The sequence below is a fragment of the Bos grunniens genome, chromosome 1 (assembly GCF_055505025.1).
Source record: "Bos grunniens cultivar Pamir isolate PY7600 chromosome 1, Bosgru_T2T1.0, whole genome shotgun sequence".
NCBI lineage: Eukaryota > Metazoa > Chordata > Mammalia > Artiodactyla > Bovidae > Bos > Bos grunniens.
The window spans coordinates 16,503,291-16,528,630 of record NC_141165.1 but is presented as its reverse complement, the minus strand read 5'-3'; positions in this window follow the sequence as shown (position 1 = coordinate 16,528,630).

The following is a 25,340-nucleotide window of genomic DNA, read 5'->3' as shown; positions in this document are numbered from 1 at the left end:
CCAATGCATATGCAGATACAAGGGCCCTGCAGGCATAAACACCCAGGAGCTGGAGGCAAACATTTCAATTGAATCAGAACCAAATTATTGCTGCACCTGGGTCTGGCTCTAAGATGGACAAACCTATATAAGGGCCTAGAATGAATGGGAAACAAACAAGGAAACAAAGCTTTTTGTGATTCCTTGATTTTTTGCATGTAGAGAAAAAAATCTGCTTTTTTCAATAAAGTTCATCTAAGATACATCCTCAAAACTTTTTATCCCGATGACATGTCATAGTTTTATTTTTGAGCCCTGAAGTGTGTGTACAGTTCAGTTCAGTTGCTCAGTCGTGTTCAACTCTTTGCGACCCCATGAATCACAGCATGCCAGGCCTCCCTGTCCATCACCAACTCCTGGAGTTCACTCAGACTCACGTCCATCGAGTCAGTGATGCCATCCAGCCATCTCATCCTCTGTCATCCCTTTCTCCTCCTGCCCCCAATCCCTCCCAGCATCAGAGTCTTTTTCAATGAGTCAACTCTTCACATGAGGTGGCCAAAGTATTGGAGTTTCAGCTTTAGCATCATTCCTTCCAAAGAAATCCCAGGGCTGATCTCCTTCAGAATGGACTGGTTGGATCTCCTTGCAGTCCAAGGGACTCTCAAGAGTCTTCTCCAACACTACACTTCAGAAGCATCAGTTCTTCGGCACTCAGCTTTCTTCACAGTCGAACTCTCACATCCGTACATGACCACTGGAAAAACCATAGCCTTGACTAGACGGATCTTTGTTGGCAAAGTAATGTCTCTGCTTTTGAATATGCTATCTAGGTTGGTCATAACTTTCCTTCCAAGGAGTAAGCGTCTTTTAATTTCATGGCCACAGTCACCATCTGCAGTGATTTTGGAGCCCCCAAAAAATAAAGTCTGACACTGTTTCCACTGTTTCCCCATCTATTTCCCATGAAGTGATGAGACCAAATGCCATGATCTTCCTTTTCTGAATGTTGAGCTTTAAGCCAACTTTTTCACTCTCCACTTTCACTTTCATCAAGAGGCTTTTTAGTTCCTCTTCACTTTCTGCCATAAGGGTGGTGTCATCTGCATATCTGAGGTTATTGATATTTCTCCCGGCAATCTTGATTCCAGCTTGTGCTTCTTCCAGCCCAGCATTTCTCATGATGTACTCTGCATATAAGTTATATAAGCAGGGTGACAGTATACAGCCTTGACGTATTCCGTTTCCTATTTGGAACCAGTCTGTGTTCCATGTCCAGTTCTAATTGTTGCTTCCTGACCTGCATACAAATTTCTCAAGAGGCAGGTCAGGTGGTCTGGTATTCCCATCTCTTTCAGAGTTTTCCGCAATTTATTGTGATCCACACAGTCAAAGTCTTTGGCATAGTCAATAAAGCAGAAATAGATGTTTTTCTGGAACTCTCGTGCTTTTTTGATGATCCAGTGGATGTTGACAATTTGGTCTCTGGTTCCTCTGCCTTTTCTAAAACCAGCTTGAACATCTGGAAGTTCACAGTTCATGTATTGCTGAAGCCTGGCTTGGAGAATTTTGAGCATTACTTTACTAGCGTGTGAGATGAGTGCAATTGTGTGGTTCTTTGAGCATTCTTTGGCATTGCCTTTCTTTGGGATCGGAATGAAAACTGACCTTTTCCAGTCCTGTGGCCACTGCTAAGTTTTCCAAATTTGCTGGTATATTGAGTGCATCACTTTCACAGCATCATCTTTCAGGATTTGAAATAGCTCAACTGGAATTCCATCACCTCCACTAGCTTTGTTCGTAGTGATGCTTTCTAAGGCCCACTTGACTTCACATTTCAGGATGTCTGGCTCTAGGTGAGTGATCACACCATTGTGATTATCTGGGTCGTGAAGATCTTTTTTGTACAGTTCTTCTGTGTATTCTTGCCACCTCTTCTTGATATCTTCTGCTTCTGTTAGGTCCATACCATTTCTGTCCTTTATCGATCCCATCTTTGCATGAAATGTTCCCTTGGTATCCCTAATTTTCTTGAAGAGATCTCTAAATGCGTGGGCGGCTGCTACTGGCACACTTAGCACTGCCGAGAGGAGCTACCCCATGTCCGAGGTCAGGTGCAGAAGCCGGGAGGACCCCATGCCCGAGGGGAGGTGGCCAAGAGGAGTTACCCCACGTCCGAGGTCAGGGGCAGTGGCCGAGACCGCCAGGCTGCAATGGCACAGGAATGGCTGAAAGGAGCTATGCCATGTCCGAGGTCAGGGGCGGCAGCCGAGAGGAGCTACCCCACCTCCAAGGAGCGGTGGCTGCGTGGGCACAGGAGGGCATAGAGGAGCTATTCCATGTTTAAGGTCAGAAGGGGCAGCGGTGAGAAGATACCCCTTGTCCAAGGTAAGGAGCAGCAGCTGCTCTTTGCTGGAGCAGCCGTGAAGAGATACCCTACGTCCAAGGTAAGAGAAACCCAAGTAAGATGGTAGGTGTTGCAAGAGGGCATCAGAGGGCAGACACACTGAAACCATACTCACAGAAAACTAGTCAATCTAATCACACTAAGACCACAGCCTTGTCTAACTCAATGAAACTAAGCCATACCCGTGGGGCCACCCAAGACAGGTGGGTCATGGTGGAGAGATCTGACAGAATGTGGTCCACTGGAGAAGGGAATGGCAAACCACTTCAGTATTCTTGCCTTCAGAACCCCATGGACAGTATGAAAAAGCAAAATTATAGGATACTGAAAGAAGAACTCCCCAGGTCAGTAGGTGCCCAATATGCTACTTGAGATCAGTGGAGAAATAACTCCAGAAAGAATGAAGAGATGGAGCCAAAGCAAAAACAATACCCAGTTGTGGATGTGACTGGTGATAGAAGCAATGTCTGATGCGGTAAAGAGCAATATTGCACAGGAACCTGGAATGTCAGGTCCATGAATCAAGGCAAATTGGAAGTGGTCAAACAAGAGATGGCAAGACTGAACATCAACATTCTAGGAATCAGCGAACTAAAATGGACTGGAATGGGTGAATTTAACTCAGATGACCATTATATCTACTACTGTGGCAGGAATCCCTCAGAAGAAATGGAGTAGCCATCATGGTCAACAAAAGAGTTCAAAATGCAGTACTTGAATGCAATCTCAAAAACGACAGAATGATCTCTGTTTGTTTCCAAGGCAAACCATTCAATATCACAGTAATCCAAGTCTATGCCCCAACCAGTAACGCTGAAGAAGCTGAAGTTGAACTGTTCTATGAAGACCTACAAGACCTTTTAGAACTAACACCCAAAAAAGATGTCCTTTTCATTATAGGGGACTGGAATGCAAAAGTAGTAAGTCAAGAAACACCTGGAGTAACAGGCAAATTTGGCCTTGGAATACGGAAAGAAGCAGGGCAAACACTAATAGAGTTTTGCCAAGTGAACACACTGGTCATAGCAACCACCCTCTTCCAACAACACAAGAGAAGATTCTACACATGGACATCACCAGATGGTCAACACCGAAATCAGATTGATTATATTCTTTGCAGCCAAAGATGGAAAAGCTCTATACAGTCAACAAAAACAAGACTGGAGCTGACTGTGGCTCAGATCATGAACCCCTTATTGCCAAATTCAGACTGAAATTGAAGAAAGTAGGGGAAACCACTAGACCATTCAGGTATGACCTAAATCAAATCCCTTATGATTATACAGTGGAAGTGAGAAATAGATTTAAGGGACTAGATCTGATAGATAGAGTGCCTGATGAACTATGGACTGAGGTTCATGACATTGTACAGGAGACAGGGATCAAGACCATCTACATGGAAAAGAAATGCAAAAGAGCAAAATGGCTGTCTGGGGAGGCCTTACAAATAGCTGTGAAAAGAAGAGAAGCGAAAAGCAAAGGAGAAAAGGAAAGATATAAGCATCTGAATGCAGAGTTCCAAAGAATAACAAGAAGAGATAAGAAAGCCTTCCTCAGCGATGAATGCAAAGAAATAGAGGAAAACAATAGAATGGGAAAGACTAGAGATCTCTTCAAGAAGTATGTGTTATTTATGCCTAATCTGTCTAATAATTTCTATGTATTGTTAAAGTAGCATTCCTTCCCCACCTCAAAAATAAATGCTTATTATTCTCTGAATAAAAAGGTTGTATAAAAGTAAAAGTTAGTTAACCTTCAGCTGCTATAAATCTAAAGATATGTTTTTATTCTCAGCAAATGAAAGAACTTCGCTTACCATAACATTGTTTTCTGGATTCCAAGCATCAGAATGCCAGGCGCACTGACTGTTGACTTGAGCCATCATCCTGGGTGGAATGGAGTCCAAAACAACGGCCTTTCAACTCTTGTCATTTTCACCATTTTTCTTTTTATTCCCTAACTGCTCATTGATCCCCAGGGGATTATTGATCTCCCAGTTCTGTCAGTTCAGTCGAGTCCCTTCTCATGCCAAGTAATAAAATACTACTTTTCATGCCTTTCTGAATAGATCAATGTCAGATTCAAGCATTAATCATACCTTAAACTTGGATTCTTTACCAAATATCCCTCTTAGTGGCTGTCTTGCTAGAATATTAATGATTCATCGATTACACACCAGTTTTTTATTAAATGCTGATATAATTGCTTCCATAGGATTTTATGGGAATATCACAGCCAAGTGTCCAACATGTAGACAGGAGCAGAGTCTCTCAGGAGAAATCAACAGTACATACAGTCTCAGGCGGCCTGTCTCCATCAAACAACTGCATTAACCCAGTGGCATGTGTTTGCTTGCCTAGGTTTTTGTTTGTTTGTTTGTTTGAGGTTCATGACCCCATGACAAGTAAATCAGCTGATGTTCTAATCCTCAGTTTTCTTGCCTGTAAAATGAGGATCAAGGTTGATGATGTCTGTGTGATGATGCCAGTTTCTGGAAGGGGCTGAATGTGGAAAAGACATAGTCAGGAAATAGTCTTATTTTTAACCCACTGTGATCTCCTACTTTTAAGTCTCTGTACCAGAGTTGGATAATGTCTCAGACAGACCCACAGCTTTTCTCATCAATGTCAGGTATTTGTGAGGCCTCCATCTTGGATATTAAAAACTCAATCTAGTCTAGTTCTAAATTTCAGTATCTCATTGATTTTCCCACAGTTCAGCTGTGACTTAGGTTTGAAAATCCACAAGGGAAATATAAGGTGTCTCTTCATGTTTTGACCACCCTCTCATTGCCTCCTCGCTGAGACCTCCAGGACTGAGAAGAAAGGAAGAGGGTGAGCTGGAGACCCGAGGCTGTCTCCTGAGTCAGCCAGTGCCATCCATGGTCCTTCATCATGGAAGATGCTCAAATACCAGTTTTCTTTTAGCCGCTTTCATAGTTTTCTCTGGAACCTTCAGCACATGTCCACCAACCCCACCAGCCAGGAGATCTCTGCTGGACATGCCCTGTGACTCACCTCAGCTGCTGCTGGGGCTCATGCCAAGCATCCTTCTGACCCAGAGGCACCTTCTTGATGACCTTGGCCCAGCCTCCTTCTGTAGAGTCAGCCCCGAGTGAAGAAGGACATAGTCCAGCTCCTCCCTCTGTGTCACTCCAAGCACCACTCCTGGCCCTTCCCAGGGGGCCAACCACAGCCTCTGCTCTCTGTTGTCTCCCTCATCAGCTGCCCTGAGGGTCAGTCAAGGTGGCCCACTGATGCCCTTGCTGCACAGCTGGCTCAGGTGCCAATTGGCAGACAGGTCACGCAGCTGTGGTGGTTGGGAGCATCTTGAATGACCCTCATGAGTTGAACAAAGCTGCACAAAACACAAGTGAGTTGACCTCTGCGTGCTTCAGTTTCCTTGCTGTACAGTGGAGATAACAGCAGGACCTCAGAATTCTGGACCCATGTGTTGACATTCAGCAGCTCGTTGCCCCCCAAATTCTCCCCTGCTCCATAGAGGCAGAGCCCCAAGACCCATTGTCCACCTTTCTGCCTGAGGGATCTGGTTAGATTCTGCCCATGATGGGGTCACGAGCAGTTCAGCATCAGGCTAGGCATCAGTGAAGGCAGCTGTGTGGGCATTGGCTCAGGACAGGTCTGGAGATGTTCCAGGGCTTCCAAGCTGCCTCTGGAGAATCAAGTGCTTGGTTGCTGTGGGGGCATCAGAACACCAACCTCACCCTCACCGCCATCCCAGGCAAGGCTGACTGATGCCTGGCCTCACAGGCTTGCTGAGAGCATGAAGTGAATCTGTTCCCTAAGAGGGTTCAGAACAGCTTGGGGCGTGGTGAGTGCTTGGTGAACGTCAGCGGCTATGATGTATTCACTACAATTTTCAACAACACTGATCAATCCATGTGAAACTTCATGCCTAAAGGAGGAAGGAAGTGGAGGGCAGCTTGGTTCTGTCCTGAAGGCCTGGGCAGAGGGAACAGAGTGAATAGAGAAGGCAAGTGTGCAGAGACTGCCATGCTCACACTGCTCGCTTGGGAAAAGAGATGCTATGAGCGCTCACCCAAGTGAAGCATGTTCATAACATGTTGGGAATATACCTGATACTGACAGATGACATCATAGAAAAGTCAGCTGAGATTTGACCTGTGCAGCTGTCTCTTCAGCTGCCCCAGAGAGAAGTTCAATGTCCATGCCGACCTCTCCCTATTCAGTACCCATATGGGCCACACACATGGAGGGCAAGCTCACACATTAACTTTGCTGTTGAACCTTTCATTAGATTTAACTTGAAGCCAACAATGGACTCATTGGAAAAGATCCTGATGCTGGGAAAGATTGAAGAGAAAGGAGAAGAGGGTGACAGAGTATGAGATGATTGGATGGAATCATCAACTCAATGGACATGAACTTGGGCAAACTTTGGGAGATAGGGCCAGACAGGGAGACCTGGCATGCTACAGTTCTTGGGGTCACAAAGAGTCAGACAGGACTTAATGACTGAACAATAACAACACCACCTTATATTAGCAAAAAGGAATCAGGGACCTGGAAAGTAGATCAGTGAGTTACCACCGAGCCGAGCAGAACCAAGGTGGAGAGATACTTTAATCAACAACTTCGGGCTGAGCAATGCTCTGTAGCCAGGACATGCTTCGAGGGTGCTGACGAGCCAGTTGCATTTAGTTCTGCTCCACAGGGACTCATTGAAGGAGAGCTTTGAGTGTTTGAGTATTGCGGTAATCATGTATTTGTCTGTACCTCTAAGAGGACAAACCCACATAAAGGCCTAGAATATAAGAGAGAACAAACAAGAAAACAAAGTTTTTTGTGACACTTTGATTTTTGTTTGCAGAGAAGCTGCTCTTTTCAATAAAGCTCATCTAAGATACATCCTCAAAACTTTTTATCCCAATGACATATCATAGCTTTGTTTTTGAGCCCTAAAGCATGTGTCATTTATGCCTAATCTCTCTAATGATTTCTATATTTTGTTAAAGTAGCATTCCTTCCCCACCTCTAAAAGCAAAATAAATGCTTTCATTTTTATATGACCTTATTATCCTTTGAATCAATATTCTGCATTTATCTTTTAAGGTTGTGTTAGTTTCTGCTGTATAGCAAAGTGAATCAGCCAGGAGTGGGTAGCCTATCCCTTCTCCAGCAGATCTTACAGACCCAGGAATCAAATCGGGGTCTCCTGCATTGAAGGCAGATTCCTTACCAGCTGAGCTACCAGGGGAGCCCGTTTATATACATATATTCCCTCTTTTGTGGATTTCCTTCTCATTTAAGTCACCACAGAGCACTGAGTGCCCTGAGCTGTACAGTAGGTTCTCATTAGTTATCTATTTTAGACATAGTATCAATAGCGTATATATGTCAATCTCTCAGTTCCTCCCACCCTTCCCCCTTGGTATTTGTTCTCTGTGTCCATGTGTCTACCTCTGCTTTGCAAATAAGATGGTCTATGCCATTTTTCTAGATTCCACCTATATGTGTTAATGCACAATATTCGTTTTCCTCTTTCTCTCTCACTTCACTCTGTCTGACAGTCTCTAGGTCCATCTGTGTCTCTGTAAATGGCACAATTTCATTCCATTTTATGCCTGAGTAATATTCCATTGTATATATGTACATATTTTCTTTATCCATTCCTCTGTTGATGGACATTTAGGTTGCTTCCATTTCTTGGCTATTGTAAACAGCACTGCAATGAATATTGGGGTGCATGTATCCTTTCGGATCATGTTTTTCTCTGGGTATATGCCCGGAAGTGGGATTGTAGGGCCATTGTTGTTGTTGTTCAGTCACCCAGTCATGTCCAACTCTTTGCAACTCCATGGACTGCAGCATTCGAGGCCTCCCTGTCCATCACCATCTCTCAGAGTTTGCCCAAGTTCATGTTCATTGCATCAGTGATGCTGTCCAGCCATCTCATCCTCTGATGCCCTCTTCTCCTTCTGCTCTCAATCTTTCCCAGCATCAGGAACTTTTCCAGTCAGTCATCTGTTTGTATCAGATGACCAAAATACTGGAGCTTCAGCTTCAGCTTCAGTCCTTCCAGTGGATATTCAGGGTTGATCTCCCTTAAGATTGACTGGTTTGATCTCCTTGCAATCCAGGGGACTTTCAGGAGTCTTATCCAGCACCACAGTTGGAAGGCTTCAATTCTTTGGCATTCTGCCTTCTGGCAGAGTCATATGTTAGCTCTATTTTTAGTTTTTCAAGGAACTTCCATACTGTTCTCCAAAGTAGCTGCAACAATTTACATTCTCATCAACAATGTAGGAGGATTTCCTTCTCTCCACATCCTCTCCAATATTTATTGTTTATGGAATATTTGATGAAACCATTCTGACTTGTGTGAGGTGATACTTCATTGTAGTTTTGATTTGCAGACTTTAAAAGAAAGTATTCACATCTTTCAAAAAAAGAGTACTTGTGTCTTTGATCTAAAATTATAATGGCAGGAACTTCCCTGAAGATCATGTGAATGAGAATGAAAAGGGACTCTCTTGTAAACGGTCTCCGGGAAGCACCATCTGTATCTTTGTATAGCCATGGTCTTGGGGGTTTCCGATGTGTGAGCATTTGATGGAAGTCCCACTCATCTAAACAAGAACATCCAATACATCACTGGCTTATCAGTGATGCTAACAATTATGTCTCAGAAGCTGTAAGAAAAGAAGAGGGGCTTCTCACACAGATGCCAAGAAAGAATGGGTTTGTTCAGGAGCCCCAGCAGAGCACTGGGCTAAGAGCGTGAACGCCTCCCAGTTCCTGGGCAAGTTACTTCCCCTTTTCCTTATCAATTCCATATCTGAAAATGGAGGAAATAAATAGTACTTCACTCAAAAGATTGATATGAGGGTTTAAAGAGCCTAGAACAATGTCTGCCAAGCTGTGGGTTTTATGAAGATAAGTCAGATGTATTTGGTTTAGAAAAAATGAATCGGAGCTGATAAGAAAATTCAGAACAAATACTGTCACAGGGAGTTCCCTGGTGGCCCAGTGGTTAAGGCTCAGTGCTTCCATTGCAGGGGCATGGGTCTGATCCCTGGTCTGGGAACTAAGATCCCACATGCCATATGATGCATAAAAATATCTAAAAAATAAAGGAATGCTGTCACAGGAGAATTGCAGAGAAGGTGGCACCTGGGAGGATCCGGAGGTCTCGAAGGGTCTGATGGGCAGCTGAGGAGGTATCAGGCAGCGCCAGGTTGTGGAGGAAGTGGTGGGCAGTCCTTACAGAGGGTATCAGGTGATGAAGGGTATTGATGGGCAGGCCATGCCAGGCAGTGGGCAGCCAGTGCTGGAAGAGGCAGCAGGTGCAAGGAACTTGTCTCTATAGATGAGGCTAAACCACACCGGCTGTTTTACAACATGGACTAAGACTGATTCCCTCGATGAACCAATGGAACATACTGGACACACACAAGTATTGCAGGTGTGTTTACCAGCAAAAGATGGTCATTAAGAGCCAGCAGAGGATAATGAAGAGAAAGTCTTGCCGAAAGCATCCTTTAAAAAAAAAAAAAAAAAGCAAGACTGTTAGATCAGGGTAACATCTGTCAGATCTCAGGGACCAAAATCACAGGGGGATGTTAGGTTGATTCCAGCAGATCCTTTTGACAAAGATGTGCTGTTCTTATGACTACAGCAGACAGCTGTGAGGAGAAGCTGGAGATAATTAGAGGGCTTGTAGCTGGTTGGACAACTGCATCCAGAGTGCTGATTGACAGGTCATTACGGAGATCCATGGCTTCTTTTGTTGGGTTGTTGTTGTTCAGTCACGAAGTCATGTCTGACTCTGCAACGCCATGGACTGAAGCATGCCAGGTTTCCTTATTCTCCACTATCTCCCAGAGTTGGCTCACGTTTGTGTCCATTGAGTCCATGATGCTATCTAACAATCTATCCTCTGCCTCCCTCTTCTCCTTTTGCCTTCAATCTTTCCCTGCATCACGGTCTTTTCCCAGCATCATGGGTTCTCTATTGGCTCATTTAAAGAGCCATAATCTTGGCTGCTGATGTTCATGTTTTATCAACAAGGTGGTTGAGTAGTTGGTTGAGCTGCTCTCATGACACTGCTCTTATAGGAGGCATCACACTGAGGGCAGGCAGAATCAACGCCACAAAGATTGCTACACGGGGTACATAATTTCAGTGGGGGAAATGAAAAAGTTCTGGGATGGATGGTGCATGCACTTAATGTCAATGAACTCGTCATCTGAAAATGGTTAAAGTGGTGTTTTTATTATGTATGTTTTACTATAATAAAAAAGTCACAAAATGTTACAGTTGAGAGAAATAGATCTATTATATAAATTCTATTTAGTGGAAGGTCTAAAAGCTGAAATACCTATGTCTCACTTCTGGCTGTACTGTGGCATATTTTGGTCATAAGTTCTCAGTTCAGATGGGTTTAAAAGTAAGAACATATTTATAGTCAGGATTGGGGAGTTTTCACTTCCTGTTTGTGTTGCTTTTGGATACATGCTGTTCGAGGTTCAGTGAAGACTACTCATTTAAAGGGAACTTAAAGTCATCGTTTTAATATAACTAACAAATTCAAATAAGAATCCAGAATTGAAAACAATTGTGATTGATCAATTTACATGTAAAAAATAACTGTAACAAATTATACTAACAAAACATATAAGAAAGTTTGATGTATACATGGCATATCCAAGAGTTTTCATGTAATATTTTGAATCTGCTTAATTTGAACTTTGTATAACTACTTTTTAATCACCCATCTCCATGAAATGTAGAAATGGTACCATATTATTTGTTTATAATATTCAGTATTTACTAGTTGTGCTGTCAAAAATAAAGTGGAGTCATTTGGCAAATTTAATTCAAAAACTATTAATAAAATTGTGAAATTAAGTAAATGACTAAATTAAGTGACCAAATATTAATAAAATTGTGAAATTAAGTAAATGACTAGTATTTTTATTTTAATGATATGAGTTAAGTAATTTACCATACCCCATATTTCAAATGGTGCTCATTTAGCTATTAATGGATACCAAAAAAAGGAAAAATTTTGCTGAGAAAAATCAGGATGTGAAAAAACTCTAGATAGGGGAAATATAGATATAGTTAGATGTGGGCTGTGGATTTGGAGACCTTGGGTTTGTGCCTTAACTTTTCCCTCTGTTAAATGGCCTGGATCCGAAAGGGATTGTTGTGAGTAAGAAATATTGAGGCATGCAGTACTAATGCACTCATTGCTTAACACCTGATCCAGAGTTTGCAGAAGGGATTAGCTCTTTTACTGAAAGTCCCTCCACCATCAAGACCTATACACACTATTATAGGGATAGGCATCCAGTCCCATCACTTCATGGCAAATAGATTGGGGAAAATGGAAATGGTGACAGACTTTATTTTCTTGGGCTCCAAAATCACTGCAGATGGTGACCACAGCCATGAAATTAAGACACTTGCTCCTTGGAAGGAAAGCTATGACAAATCCGAACAGCATATTAAAAACAGAGGCATCACTTTGCTGACAGAAGCCTACATAGTCAAGCTATGGTTTTTCCAGTAGCCATGTACAGATGTGAGAGCTAGACCATAAAGAACTGATGCATTTGAACTCTGGTGCCAGAGAAGACTCTTGAGAGTCCCTTGGACAGCAAGAAGATCAAACCAGTCAATCCTAAAGGAAATCAGTCCTGAATATTCATTGGAAGGACTGATGCTGAAGCTGAAGCTACAAACAATACTTTGGCCATGTGATGTGAAGTGCCAACTCATTGGAAAAGACCCTGATGCTGGGAAAGGTTGAGGGCAGGTAGAGAAAGGGGTGACAGAGGACTAGATGGTTGGATGACATCACCAGCTCAATGAACATGAGTTTGAGCAAACTCTGGGAGATGGTGATGGGCCAGGAAGCCTGGTGTGCTGCCATCCATGGTGTCACAAAGAGACATGACTGAGAGACTCAACAACAACTGGAAGTCCCTCTCCCATCAAGACCTATACACACTATTATATAAAAGATATCAATAGAAACCTAATAAGAACCTACTGCATGAACAGGGGATTCTATTCAATAATTTATAATGATCTATATGAAAATAAAATCTAAAAAAGAGTGGGTATATGTGATTTACTATGCCATACACCTGAAACTCACACAACATTGTAAATCAACTATGCTCCAATAAAATTAATTCTAAAAAAAGGTGAGAGGTTGAAATGGCTTCAGCTACTTCCCAGAGGTCTCTGGGAAAAAGTGCAATGTGAGGACCATTTCCTGAGATGCAGCAGACCAGAAGGATACCATGTGCCCAGAGACTAACATGGGAAACGATTTCCAAATCTCTCTCCCCTTGCACTGGCAGGTCTTCTGCCCCTGCTTCCCCTTGCTGACCCCATCAGAAGCCAGAGGGTAAGGGCACTGGGCATATTCAGCCACCAAGGTCAGCAAAGTTCAGCAGAGAACACTACCAGGGGATTCATAAGCCAAGAGCAACCAGCTCAGAAGACATCTGTGTCTTTCCTATTCTCACCAGCAAGATTGTTTATACTAGCAAACTCCACACCTGAGCTTCTAACAAGTTATACTAACAAGTTATTCTTATAGCAATAAGTTATTCTTATTTCTTCATCAACTTGTTATGAAGTAAGGTACTGCAGAAATAAAACTATTAAACTTTCTTACCAAATGAAATGGTTTTTCCAGCCACCAGTTTTTACTCTGATGTGGTCAAAGATGAAAATAAGAGAAAGTGGATGTAGGATTAAGAAAAGAAAATCATTTTTTAACATTTGGTAGGAAAATAACATGAGTTTTTGGTGATAATAGTAAACTCAGACTGAGATAGCTGGAATGTGTCCCAACGCAATCCATCTGTTGAACTCCTAACACCCAATGTTCATAATAAACTGTGGAAAATTCTGAAAGAGATGGGAATACCAGACCACCTGACCTGCCTCTTGAGAAACCTATATGCAGGTCAGGAAACAACAGTTAGAACTGGACATGCAACAACAGACTGGTTCCAAATAGGAAAAGAAGTATGTCAAGGCTGCATATTGTCACCCTGCTTATTTAACTTATATGCAGAGTACATCATGAGAAACACTGGGCTGGAAGAAGCACAAGCTGGAATCAAGATTGCCAGGAGAAATATCAATAACCTCAGATATGCAGATGACACCAACCTTATGGCAGAAAGTGAAGAGGAACTAAAAAGCCTCTTAATGAAAGTGAAAGAGGAGAGTGAAAAAGTTGGCTTAAAGCTCAACATTCAGAAAATGAAGATCATGGCATCTGGTTCCATCACTTCATGGAAAATAGATGGGGGAACAGTGGAAACAGTGTCAGACTTTATTTTCTGGGGCTCCAAAATCACTGCAGATGGTGATTGCAGCCATGAAATTAAAAGACGCTTACTCCTTGGAAGGAAAGTTATGACCAACCTAGATAGCATATTGAAAAGCAGAGACATTACTTTGCCAACAAAGGTCCATCTAGTCAAGGCTATGGTTTTTCCAGTAGTCATGTATGGATGTAAGAGTTGGACTGTGAAGAAAGCTGAGCACCGTAGAATTGATGCTTCTGAAGTGTAGTGTTGGAGAAAACTCTTGAGAGTCCCTTGGACTGCAAGGCGGTCCAACCAGTCCATTCTAAAGGAGATCAGCCCTGGGATTTCTTTGGAAGGAATGATGCTAAAGCTGAAACTCCAATACTTTGGCCACCTCATGCGAAGAGTTGACTTATTGGAAAAGACTCTGATGCTGGGAGGGAGTGGGGGCAGGAGGAGAAGGGGACGACAGAGGATGAGATGGCTGGATGGCATCACTGACTCAATGGACGTGAGTCTGAGTGAACTCCGGGAGTTGGTGATGGACAGGGAGGCCTGGCGTGCTGCGATTCATGGGGTCACAAAGAGTCGGACACGACTGAGTGACTGAACTGAGCTGAACACACAATGTGATGGTCTAAGGGGGTGGGACCTTTGGGAGGTAATAGCCAGGTGGTCCTAGTGGTAAAGAACCCACCTGCCAATGCAGGAGACATAAGAGACTTGAGTTCGATCCCTGGATCGGGAAGATCCCATGGAGAAGGAAATGGCAATACACTCCAGCATTCTTGCCTGGTGAATCCCATGGACAGGGGAGCCTGGCAGCTCTGTAGAGTCGTTCCATAGAGTCAAAAAGAGTTGGACATGACTGAACAACTGACCACGCATACATGTAGGAGATTGTAAGGGTGGAGCCCTCACAAATGGGCTCAGATCTCTTGTAAAAGAGACCCCGAGAGCGCCCTCATCCATTCCACTATGTGAGGACACAGTGAGATGTCTGGGACCCAGATGAGGCCCCCTCAACCCTGCTGTCACCTTGTTCTCTGGCTTCAGGTCTCTGGAACCATGAACATTAAATGTCTGTGTGTATAAGCACTGTGTATACCCAGTCTGTGGTATTTTATTACAGCTGCCCAAAGGAGTTAAGACACTGACTTTAGAAGATTCTTATGAAATGGAAGCTCAAGCTCAGCCCTGGCTCAGCATTTCAGACCCTGAGGGTCCTACTCACACTGCCCTAGAGGCATGTCTTTTCCCATTAGGCACCACCCCTCATGTGTGGCTGAAGCCCTGGGTCACTGTCACCCCCAATTAATGGATCAGCAGGCATATTGGATTGCAACTCTGTAAATAAAACTGTGGCAGAGGTGCTAATGGGTCCTGGGCTTTGGGTAGGCTGGCCATCATCCTTACTAAAGCCAGCAGACTACAGCAAGGAGGAGACCCCATTGCTCATGTTGGAATTAGTAGGTTTTTTTTTTTTGCTATTTATTTATTTATTTTTTTTAATTTTACAATATTGTATTGGTTTTGCCATATATCAAAATGAATCTGCCACAGGTATACATGTGTTCCCCATCCTGAACTCTCCCCCCTCCTCCCTCCCCATACCATCCCTCTGGGTCATCCCAGTGCACCAGCCCCAAGCATCCAGTATCATGCATCGAACTTGGACTGGCAACTTGTTTCATATATGATATTATACATGTTTCAATTTTTGACTGTGCTGGGTCTTTGTTGTCACATGGGCTTTTCTCTAGTTGCAGAGAGTGGGGGCTAATCCCTAGTTGCAGTGTACAGGCTTCTCACTGCAGTAGCTTCTCTTGTTGCAACTCCCAGGCTCTAGCAAGCAGGCTTAATAGTTGAGGTGCATGGGCTTAGTTGCTCCTTGGCCTGTGGGATCTTCTTGGATCAGGAATTGAACCTGTGTTTTCTGCATTGGCAGGTGGATTCTTTACCACTGAGCCACCAGAGAAGCCTAGAATTAGCAGTTTTGCCCTAATTTCCAGACTCATTCTCATCTGCCTCCCCACTTCAATGAAACTTTTGTGTTAACCAAGTGGGTCCAAATATGTCATCATGGTGACCTTTCTATGACCCCAGGGAACCTGGGTTCAGACCTTTTCCTGATGATTCTATTTGTAGACCGAGATCTAATGACTCCTCATCCTGCTCTCCATGTGTAGCAGCTATGCACATTTCATTCCCATGGATTATGAGAAATTGAGCTGTCACTGCTTGGGAACAAAATGGGACTAGGGCTTCCTGTCCTTTTTGTCTCCTCCACACTCAGTGACTGGCTTTCCTGGGAAACAGCTGAGCAGGGGTTCCTCCTGTTGGCTGAGATCTCCAGAGGGCTTGGACTGCAGCCAGGCCACCACAGGAGAAAGGAGTAAGAGGGGGGAAAAGAATCCCCCAGTTGGTGGCAAAACTGTCTCCTCGCCTGGGGAAACTTCAGTATTCAAGTTATTAAATACAGCAGCTCGATTGGCAGTTCCTCTGAGAAGCAGTTCATCCCATTGTAAGTGTATTAGTGAATGTAATAGCCCTCACATTTCAGTTTCAATTATTCCAAATGGATGCACAATTTTTAAAGTTCAGAATTGGCTTTGAATGTCTCTAGGAGATGGCAACCCACTCCCGTGTTCTTGCCTGGAGAATCCCAGGGACGGGAAGCTGGTGGGCTGCCATCTATGGGGTCGCACAGAATCGGACACGACTGAAGCGACTTAGCAGCAGCAGCAGAAAATGCAAAAAGTATATATGTTTCTTGCTCTGGGGCTCTGAAGAGTGTTTGCCATTCTAATTTTTTCCCTCTTTGCCTCAATTTTCCTTTGGTATCAAGTAAAGAGACGAATTGCCTCATTTTGCTGTAAGGAGGGCGATTCACTTAATGTTCATTGGGAAGAAAAGATTTAGACAGTCAGGAAGACCCAAGGAGGAGATCTGTGGCTGCCATGGCCTGACACTCTCAGTCTGTGAGTTCTGACCAGCTGCTGATGATGGCTCACCTTGTTGGTTTCCTGAGAGAAGAGGTATAACTGACATGAACAGTGTTAGCTTTGAAGGGAGCATGCTTGCTTGTCACCCAATCCTTTCTGCATAAATACTCAGCCTGTTATGAATCTGAGGAGACTCCAGGGGTGATCATGAACTCAGGGTGCAGCTGCTAGTGGGGAGCTTGGCTCATCACCAGTGGTGCAGTCACCTTGGGATGGCCCTGCCCACGAGAGGCGCCTATTTGCAGTGATGCTGTACAGCACTTTGATTCATACGCCATCCTTTAGCTTCAGAGAGTGTCTGGGTGACTACCAGACAGCTACAAATTGGCACTTGCCATGGGTGCTTGCCATCTAGCTCTACAAAGATTAAATCATGAGCTGCTGCAGCTGCTGACCTTCAACACCCCCTGAAAGGAGTTCAGGGTGGAGAACAAAAAACAGGCCCTCTGTGCTCTGGGGGGAATTTTCAGAACAGGTCTTCAGACAGATATTTTCAGAAGCCGATTTTATGAGCACAATTCTTGTATCTCTTCCAACCTAGAAAAGCACCAAAATTCTTGACAATGGCTGCTCCTCGTGACTAGTAGAAAGCTTCAGGAGACTAGCAGAAACTCTGCAAAAATATGTGCTTGATTGTGTGTACTTCCCACTTCCAATTTGGAGTGGTTTCTCAGCACTATCTGACATGCTATAGTCATCATTTTGCCCCAAGAGGATGAGATGGTTGGATGGCATCACTGACTTGATGGACATGAGTTTGAGGAAGCTCTGGGAGATGCTGAAGGACAGGAAAGCCTGGCATGCTGCAGTTCATGGGGTTTCAAAGAGTCAGACATGACTTAACGACTGAAAGACTGAAATAACAACAAAACTTAACTTGCAACTCTCATGTTGTGCATTTTTAAAATTGACAACCATGTGTGCTCTTTCACACTTTCACACTAGAAGGCTTTGAAAGACAGATGAGCCAGGAACGTCAAGGCCAAATGCAAACATTCTGTGAATTGCAGTTGGGGTGTTGGGTTAGGGGGAGGAAATTTCCACTTAGCCTGGAGAATTGTGACCCCATAAATTTCATTTATTAGAAACATTAGGAAAAAGCAAACCCGGGAGGAGAAATAAAGGAAGGTGGCAAGATACAGAGGCTGTTTGGTCACAGATGCTGGAAGGAGAGGCAGCAGGCACTGAGGGCTGGCATCCTGTGTGGGACCAGGGAGCGCCTTCCAGGTCTCACTGGGAATGACACAGGCTGGAGTGGAGAAATGGCACAGCAGCAGAGAGCTGACTGAGACCAGAGCAGAGATGCTGCTGGACTCTGCAGCATCAGAGTTCATGACCTGCCAGGACCACCGGCTGCTCAAGTAAACAGCCTAGAGAAACACGTTCCTCTGAGGGGGAGTACCTGAGGCCAGCCCATCCCTCTTCCTTCCCACCTGTCATGGGTCTTTATTTATTCATTCCAATTGCACTGAAGCTGGCAGTGGTTACCACCAAATGCATCCAGAATGCCCAGTTTAAACCAGTATATTGCAGGTGTTACCAAATGCCACAGGGTTTAAGTGGAACCTGGAGCTGAAATCTCTCAGGGATCCTCAAGTAAATGTCTTGCTCTGAGCTTTCTTTTAATTACTGAAAATCCTAAATGCTCCACATACGAAAAGATTAACATACGTTTCGGGGGACAAGGCTTATGAAAATGCAATCTCTCTTCACTGCATGGTCTGAGTTCTTGATTTAAACAGATTTTGTTCTTCTAACCAGTTAAGAATTACCTCCTGAAGTTGGAAGTAGTAGCTATGTTTTTTGCCCAACATCCCATCCCCCCAGCAGACTTCTGCCCTCCAAATAAAAAAGGCACTCTTAACCAATTTCCTAGTTTGGCTCAAAGAACAAAATGAAAAGAGCACTTTGAGATTGAATGATAAGTATTAATTAATTATTCCTACTTAGGAATAAAAGATAGGTGGAGTTTTCTGACAAAATGTGGTCCACTGGAGAAGGGAATGGCAAACCACTAAGTATTCTTGCCTTGAGAACCCCATGAACAGTATGAAAAGGAGAAAAGATACGACAGTGAAAGATGAACTCCTCAGGTCGGTAGGTGCCCAATATGCTCCTCGAGATAAGTGGAGAAATAACTCCAGAAAGAATGAAGAGATGGAGCCAAAGCAAAAGCAGCACCCAGTTGTGGATGTGACTGGTGATGGAAGCAATGTTTGATGCTATAAAGAGCAATATTGCATAGGAACCTGAAATGTCAGGTCCATGAATCAAGGTAAATTGGAAGTGGTCAAACAGGAGATGGCAAGAGTGAACGTCAACATTCTAGGAATCAGTAAACTAAAATGGACTGGAATGGAAGAATTTAATTCAGATGACCATTATATCTACTACTGTGGGCAAGAATCCCTTAGAAGAAATGGAGTGGCCATCATAGTCAACAAGAGTCCGAAATGCAGTACTTGGATGCAATCTCAAAAACAACAGAATGATATCTGTTCCTTTCCAAGGCAAACCATTGAATATCACAGTAATCCAAGTCTGTGCCCTGACCAGTAATGCGGAAGAAGCTGAAGTGGAACGGTTCTATCAATACCTACAAGACCTTCTAGAACTAACACTCAAAAAAGATGTCCTTTTCATTATAGGGGACTAGAATGCAAAAGTAGGAAGTCAAGAAATACCTGGAGTAACAGGCAAATTTGGCCTTGGAGTACAAAACGAAGCAGGTCAAAGGCTAACAGAGTTTTGCCAAGCGAACACTCTGGTCATAGCAAACACCCTCTTCCAACAACACAAGAGAAGACGACTCTACACATGGACATCACCAGATGGTCAATACCGAAATCAGATTCATTATATTCTTTGCAACCAAAGATGGAGAAACTCTATACAGTCAGCAAAAACAAGACCAGGAGCTGACTGTGTCTCAGATCATGAACTCCTTACTGACAAATTCAGACTGAAATTGAAGAAAGTAGGGAAAACCACTACCATTCAGGTCTGACCTAAATCAAATCCCTTATGATTATACAGTGGAAGTGACAAATAGATTCAAGGGATTAGATATGATAGACACAGTGCGTGAAGAACTATGGATGGAGGTTCGGGACATTGTACAGGAGGCAGGGATCAAGACCATCCACAAGAAAATGAAATGCAAAAAGACAAAATGGTTGTCTGAGGAGGCTTTACAAATAGTTATGAATAGAAGAGAAGCTAAGCAAAGGAGAAAAGGAAAGATGTGCCCATCTGAATACAGAGTTCCAAAGAATAGCAAGGAGAGATAAGAAAGCCTTCCTTAGTGATTAATGCAAAGAAATAGAGGAAAACAATAGAATGGGGAAGATTAGAGATCTCTTCAAGAAAATTAGAGCTACAAAGGGAACATTTCATGCAAAGATGGGCACAATAAAGGACAGAAATGGTATGGACCTAACAGAAGCAGAAGATATTAAGAAGAGGTGGCAAGAGTACACAGAACTATTGGAAGGAATGATGCTAAAGCTGAAACTCCAGTACTTTGGCCACCTCATGTGAAGAGTTGACATTGGAAAAGACTCTGATGCTGGGAGGGATAGGGGGCAGGAGGAGAAGGGGACGACAGAGGATGAGATGGCTGGATGGCATCACTGACTCGATGGACGTGAGTTTGAGCGAACTCCGGGAGATGGTGATGGACAGGGAGGCCTGGCGTGCTGTGATTCATGGGGTCGCAAAGAGTCGGACATGACTGAGCGACTGAACTGAACTGAACTGAACTGATACAAAAAAGATCTTCATGATCCAGATAACCATGATGGTGTGATCACTCACCTAGAGCCAGACATCCTGGAATGCGAAGTCAAGTGGGCCTTAGGAAGCATCACTATGAACAAAGTTAGTGGAGGTGCTGAAATTCCAGTTGAGTTATTTCAAATTCTAAAAGATGATGCTGTGAAAGTGCTGCACTTAATATGCCAGCAAATTTGGAAAACTCAGCAGTGGCCACAGGATTGGAAAAGGTCAGTTTTCATTCCAATCCCAAAGAAAGGCAATGCCAAAGAATGCTCAAACTACCACACAATTGCGCTCATCTCACACACTAGCAAAGTAATGCTCAAAATTCTCCAAGCCAGGCTTCAACAGTGTGTGAACGATGAACTTCCTGATGTTCAAGCTGGTTTTAGAAAAGGCAGAGGAACCAGGGACCAAATTGCCAACATCCACTGGATCATTGAAAAAGCAAGAGAATTCCAGAAAAACATCTATTTCTGCTTTATCGACTATGCCAAGGCCTTTGACTGTGTAGATCACAACAAACTGTGGAAAATTCTTAAGGAGATGGGAATACCAGACCACCTGACTTGCCTCCTGAGAAATCCATATGCAGGTCAAGAAACAACAGTTAAACTGAACATAGAACAACAGACTGGTTCCAAATCGGGAAAGGAGTACCTCAAGGCTGTATATTGTCACCCTGCTTATTTAATTTATATGCAGAGTACATCATGCAAAATGCCAGTCTGGAGGAAGCACAAGCTGGAATCAAGATTGCCAGAGAAATATCAATAACCTCAGATATGCAGATGATACCACCCTTATGGCAGGAAATAAAGAAAAACTAAAGAGCCTCTTGATAAAAGTGAAAGAGGAGAGTAAAAAAGTTGGCTTAAAACTCAACATTTAGAAAACTAAGACCATGGCCTCTGGTCCCATCACTTCATGGCAAAGAGACGGGGAAATAGTGGAAACAGTGACAGACTTTATATTTTTTTGGACTCCAAAATCACTGCTGATGGTGACTGCAGCCATGAAACTAAAAGATGCTTGCTCCTTGGAAGAAAAGCTATGACAAACCTATACAGCATATTAAAAAGCAGAGACATTACTTTGCCAACAAAAGTCCATTTAGTCAAAGCTACGGTTTTTCCAGTAGTCATGTATGGATGTGAGAGTTGGACTATAAAGAAAGCTGAGCGCCGAAGATTTGATGCTTTTGAACTGTGGGGTTGGAGAAGATGCTTGAGGGTCCCTTGGACTGCAAGGAGATGCAACCAGTCCATTCTAAAGGAAATCAGTCCTGACTATTCATTGGAAGGACTGATGCTGAAGCTGAAATTGCAATCCTTTGGCCACTTGATGTGAAGAACTGACTCAATGGGAAAGTCCCTGATGCTGGGAAAGATTGAAGGCAGGAGGAGAAGGGTATGACAGAAGATGAAATGGTTGGATGACATCACTGACTCAATGGACATGAGTTTGAGTAAGCTCCAGGAATTGGTGATGGACAGGGAAGCCTGGAGTGCTGTGGCCCATGGGGTCACAAAGAGTTGGACACAACGAGCAACAGAAATGACCTGAACTAGGAATAAAAACAATGGTGTTTAAAGATGCAGATTTAGCATCTAAACTGTCCAGTGTCACTCTTTCCCCCAGTAGTATATTGAGTCTCTGTATGTTTTTCTGAGAAGTAATTCTGTCCCATAAGTCTGTTCATGCGTACGTGCTAAGTCACTTCATTAGTGTCTGATTCTCTGTGACCCTACGGACTGTAGCCTGCCAGGCTCCTCTGACCTTAGGATTCTCCAGGCAAGAATACTAGAGTGGGTTGGCATGCCCTCCTTCAGGGGATCTTCCTGACCTAGGGATCGAACCTGCGCCTCCTACATCTCCAGCATTGGCAAGCAGGTTCTTTTCCACTAGGGCCACCAGGGAAGCCCCCATAAGTCTGTGCTCAGGTTTTACTCTGAGTGCTTTTAAGAAGAAGGTAATTCAGGTGCCGTAGAGATCATACAGAACTTTTTATGAAACATAATTAAGCATAGATCTCAAGTAAGCTATTTATGAGATACAGTGAAACCACAGAGTGGGTTAAATGTAGATAATGAAGAAGCTTGTGAAACAGGGAAAGTTGATAAGATACTTTAAATATAGAAAGTACATTAGTAGCCTATAAGACATGTCATGGTTCAGTTCAGTTCAGTTCAGTTCAGTTGCTCAGTCATGTCTGACTCTTTGAGACCCCATGAATCTCAGCACGCCAGGCCTCCCTGTCCATCACCATCTCCCGGAGTTTACTCAAACTCACGTCCATGGTTAGGTAGGACAAATCCTTAAAATATAAAGTAATAAAGAAGACCATAGTTAACAGAAGGAGAGGGATGGAAAACAGGTCATGGGCATGTAACCTCTGGGCTGGTGACTGTGTCTCTGCTAGACCTAGCCAGTCATCAGAGACACCCATTATGGACTCTTTATGGTCCCTGTGCTCTGCCCAAGAAACATGAAAATCACAGCTTCTCAGCAGACTACTAGTGAGCCACAGCTAAGCCAGGCCTCCTTACTCCTGTCAGTGGAGCAGGGATGGGACAGTGACCAAGGCAACCTTCTACTGAGTTAGCCTCATGCTCAGACCTCAGCTTTAGCTCTCATGGTCATGCTGTCGGGGAAGGCTGATGTGGCAGAAGAGAGACAGGACTCAGGACACCGAGGAGCCCAGGGATCAGGAAGCTTACTGCTCATATCTGCTCAGAATCCATATGAGCTCACTGCTCATATCTGCTAACCATTTTTCCTGTGATTCAGGTTGGTTTAATGAACTGTGAGGTTCAAGCATCTTAATATGGTCTGTGTTCCCTCGTAATGCACTGCCAGCTAGTGTACTTTGGAGCTATTGTTGCATCAAGTATCTATATAGTTTTGTAAAAAGTTTCTATTCCACTAATTTAATTTTATTCCATCATAACCTAGGTGCAATTAATTATTTGTTATTTGTTGAAGACTTTTCTTTATGATCTAATACATCACTATTTTTGTCAATGTTCAACATGAACTTGAATGTATATTCTCCAGTTTTTAAGTACAGGATTATTTGTCGCTGTTGCTGTTCAGTCGCTAAGTCATGTCTGTCTCTTTACAACCCCATGGACTGCAGCATGCCCATCTCCTCTGTCCTTCACTATCTCCCAAAGTTTGCTCAAATTCATGTCCATTGAGTCAGTGATGCTATCTAACCATCTCATCCTCTGCCAACCCCTTCCCCTTTGCCTTCAAATTTTCCCACATCAGATTCTTTTCCAAAGAATCAGCTCTTCTCATCAAGGTGGCCAAAGTATTGGAGCTTCAGCTTCAGCAAATATTCAGCCACTGTGTAAATGATATTTTTATATTTAATAATATTGCAATTGTTTCTGTTTATTCTACTGGTTTCTGATAGAGTTGTGTTAAATTTCCTAAGATTGCTCATATGTCAACTTGCTTTTGTAATTTTTGAGATAGATGATTGAGTGAATCAGTTTTATAGTTTGTTCTTTGCATACGTTGGAAGCCGGATGTTTTTCAGACATGTACAGGTTTGTAATCGTTGCATGTTCTCGGGAGGAAAATGTTTGGTTTAGCCTTAGTGCATCTCTCTTCATCCCTACTGGTGCTTTTCACCTTAAATTCTATTTGGGGGATGTAACTCCAGCTACATCGCTTCTTTTGGTTCATATTAACTGTTGTATCAGGGCTACCCTGCTGGCTCAGTCAGTAAAGAATCCTCCGTACTGTTGCATATTTTATTCAGCATTGCTTTCAGTCTTTCTCCCACATTCTGTTTTAAGTCTGCCCCTTTTCACCATTCATGTAGTTGATTTTTCAAAAGTCCATCCCCTTATTTGTTGTCATTTAATAAGGAAATACAATCCTGCTTATAAAAAGTTAAACTGCATGTAATTACCAATATGCAAATATTCTTACCTAAACACTACCAAGCCCATCTCATTCAACCTAACGTTTACTGTGACATATTTTGATTTATTACTGCCATCTTATTTTCTGTAATCATGCATTTTTCCTTGGCTTTACTTTTTCTCCATTCCTGCTTTTGGTTGAATTGATTTCTTTATTTTTCTTCACCAGTACTTAATTCCATTGGTTAGGAAATTATAAATTATTTTTTGTGCTTTTGTTTTTAATCTTAAATTGTTAACGTACAAACTTGATTATAACTCTAGCAGAAAATAAAGCTTTTCCTATCTCAGTAGATCTAGCAAATCCCTTAATGAGATGAAGATACTTTTTTCTGACCATTGTTGTTGTTCAGTCTCTAAGTCCTGCTCGACTCTTTGCGACCCCATGAACAGAAGCATGCCAGGCTTCCCTATCCTTCACCATCTCCTAGAGTTTGCTCAAACTCATGTCCATTGAGTTGATGATGCCATCCAACCATCTCATCCTCTGTCACTCCCTTTTCCTCCTGCCCTCAATTTTTCCCAGCATCTGGGTCTTTTCCAATGAGTCAGCTCTTCGCATCAGGTGGCCAAGGGACTGGAGGTTCAGCTTCAGCAACAGTCCTTTCAATGAGTATTCTGAGTTGATTTTCCTTAGGATTGACAGGTTTGACCTCCTTGCAGTCCAAAGGACTCTTAAGAGTCTTCTCCAGCACCCTGCAGTCATCATTCACAGTGATTTTGGCTTACAATTGCTGTCTAGTTTTAAATCCACATGAATGGACATTAAAAACTAGTTATTTATATAGTTCATTGTGAATTTCACTTTGTAAGCATGTTTTATCAAGGAGCGGTGGCTGCACAGGCGCAGGAGGGCCTAGAGGAGCTATCCCATGTTGAAGGTCAGGAAGGGCGGCGGTGAGGATACCCCT